Genomic DNA, 3,440 nt, shown 5'->3' with positions numbered 1-3,440 from the left:
CCCAAGGGTTTGATAATAAAAGGGCAATAGGTTCTACCTCATGAACTACTTCCCAATACCCACATGTTATCAATTCCTAACCATGCAATGTTTGAGGATTGAAACTAATGCATAAAAACTGGGTTTTAAAGGGATATGATCAAAGTGTTACTTGCCTTGCTGACGATCTGCAAACCCTAGAGACTCGTAGTAGCACGCTTCGCACTTCGGGAATTCTATCGCAAACAAACAATAGCATACATAAGCACTCAAGCATAGATGCACAGGTAAACTTCAAATAAGAAGATCAATCTGAAAGTTCAACTTAAGAGCTTCGATTTGCAAAAAGAATCAATCGAATCGGAGCTACGGAACTGAAACTACGGTCGAAAGAACCTTGAATTCAAATCTGCTTGGAACCAAATTTTAGATTGTCAAAACCTTGTTCAAGTTGACTACATAGAAATAGGGGCTCGAGACGAAGATTTTGGCGTTGGTTTCACTGGATTTGGACAAACGGTTAAGAAACGACGAGGGTTTGAAGATCAGGGGCTAATCTGCGATAAAAATAATCACGGATAGGTCCCTGGCCAAAAAAGAAAAATCTATCGGACGAACATCCGCTAACAGAGACGAACGGGCGAATTCGTTCGTTAAAACGAACGAATGAACGTTGCAAACGAACTAAACCGAGAAAAACCGAACCAGTCTAAATAAATAAATAAATAACCAATCTAGGGTTTTGAAGAAAACCGGGCGGTTTTTACCTAAACCGAAAAAACGGCGGCGAGATCCGCGAAGTCCGGCGGCTTTCGGCGGGCGGGGCGGCTGCGCGGGGCGATGGCGGGGTGACGCGGGTGGTGCGGGGCGGCGGCGGCTGCGCGGGGCGGGGCGCGGGGCGGCGAGGCAGGCGGCGCGGGGCGCTGCTGCTGCTGCGGGCGGCGCCGGCTCGGGTGGCAATGTGGGGGCGGGGGTGGCGGCTTATAAGGAGGGGAGGGGCGGGGCGGCTTGGAGGAGGGGCAAGGGTGGCGGCGGTCTCCGGGTTGGCGGCGTGCGGCAGGCGGAGACTGGCTCGGGGTCGATGGCGACGGCCGTTGGGCTTCGGCCCAGTCGGTCCAAAACTTTTTTTAATAAAATTCTGCCGAGAAAAATCCTAATTAAAATATAAAAAATACTAAAAATGCCAAAAACAATTTTCACCGTCTAAATAGAATATTTAGAACATAGTGAACATTTTCTTGGCCTAAAATGCAATTTTGAAAATGCATATTTTTCTAATTCAAATAAAATAGCAATAAAATTCAAATAAAATTATTTATGATTTTAACATTTTTTATATTATCTCCTCTCCTTTATTTTTATATTGAAATATTTCGGAGAGAAAAAAATTAAAACCAAAATGATCCTCTTTTCAATATTTGAGAAAATTCAAATATGAAAATAATAAAATCCCCAACTCTCTCCGTGGGTCCTTGGGTTGCTTAGGATTTTTAGGATCCAAAACCAAAATGCAAATAAAATATGATATGCATATGATGACCTATGTATAACATTCCAAATTGAAAATTTGGGATGTTACAAACCTACCCCCCTTAAGGTGAATCTCGCCCTCGAGATTCGGGTTGGCTAGAGAATAGGTGTGGGTGGTCTTTCCGTAGATCATCCTCTCGTTCCCAGGTGGCTTCGTCCTCGATATGGTGGCTCCACTGAACTTTGCAAAACTTGATAACCTTGCTGCGGGTAATTCGGCTGGCAAACTCGAGAATCTTGACTAGTTTCTCCTCGTAGGTCAGATCACTATCCAACTGAATTGCTTCCAGGGGCACTGTATCTCTCAGAGGAATATCGGCCATCTCAGCATGGCACTTCTTCAACTGGGAAACGTGAAACACATCATGAACTCCTGACAGTCCTTCGGGTAACTCCAACTTGTAGGCCACTTCTCCCATACGTTCCAAAACTTGGTATGGTCCTACAAATCTCGGGGCTAACTTTCCCTTAACTCCAAAACATTTAACTCCTCGCAGAGGTGGCACATGAAGATATGCTTTGTCTCCGATTTCATAGACTACCTCCTTGCGTTTTGAGTCTGCATAACTCTTCTGTCTGGACTGAGCTACCTTCAGTCTATCTCGAATCAATTTAACCTTCTCTTCTGACTCTTTGATCAAATCTGGTCCAAACAACTGACGGTCTCCAACTTCATCCCACATTAACGGTGTCCTGCACCTCCTTCCATACAAAGCTTCGAAGGGTGCCATCTTCAAACTGGCTTGGTAGCTGTTGTTGTATGAGAACTCTGCGTAGGGCAAGTTATCATCCCAACTAGATCCATAATCTAGCGCACAAGCTTTCAACATGTCCTCCAGAATCTGATTGACTCTCTCGGTCTGTCCATATGTCTTCGGATGAAAGGATGTACTGAACTCTAGCCTGGTTCCCAAAGTCTGGTGCAACTGATGCCAAAACTTTGAAGTGAACTGTGTTCCTCTATCTAATACGATGGTCCTCGGAACTCCATGCAGACATACGATCCTGGTCATATATATCTTGGCCAACTTCGCACTCGTATAAGTGGTTTTCACTGGGATAAAGTGAGCCACTTTGGTCAAACGATCTATTACTACCTAGATGGAATCATATCCCGATCGGGTCCTGGGTAATCCGGTGATAAAATCCATGCCAAGCTTATCCCACTTCCATTCGGGTATCGACATAGGCTGCAGTAATCCTGCTGGCTTCTGATGTTCTACCTTCACTCTCTGACATACATCACATACGGTTACATACTCGGCAATATCCTTCTTCATACCAGTCCACTAGAAACGCTCCTTTAAATCCAAATACATCTTGGTGTTTCCGGGGTGTATCGAGTATGGCGAGTCATGAGCTTCCTGTAGTATCAACTTCCTGATCTCTGCATTATTGGGCACATAAACACGGTCCTCAAACCACAAGGTGTCGTGCTCATCCTCACGAAAACCTTTGGCTTTTCCTTTGCTCATCTTCTCCTTTATCTCGGACGGTGACGAACTTCATCGAATGTAACCTTTCTCCAATAACTCCTTGATCTGCTTCTTAATCTCCTCCAGATCATTTGCGGGCATCCGGTATGGTCTCTTCGATATCGGTCTGGTGCCTGGCAACAACTCTATCAAAAACTCAATGTCTCGATCCGGTGGCATGCCTGGTAATTCCTTTGGAAATACATCCGGATAATTCTTCACTACAGACACTTCCTCCCGAACAACTCCGGAGAGAGAATTTACTTGGGTTCTCTTTGGCGCATGCCTGGATACATACTTGATCCTTTTTCCCTCCGGTGTGGTGAGCAGAATTGACTTGCTGGCGCAATCGATGTTTCCCCCATACATAGATAGCCAATCCATTCCTAGTATCACATCCAATCCTTGTGACTCCAAAATTATCAGGTCTGAGGGGAAAACATGCCTACCTATGGT

Source organism: Triticum aestivum, chromosome 2D (genome assembly GCF_018294505.1).
Source record: "Triticum aestivum cultivar Chinese Spring chromosome 2D, IWGSC CS RefSeq v2.1, whole genome shotgun sequence".
Taxonomy (NCBI): Eukaryota; Viridiplantae; Streptophyta; class Magnoliopsida; order Poales; family Poaceae; genus Triticum; species Triticum aestivum.
This window is presented reverse-complemented; position numbering follows the sequence as displayed.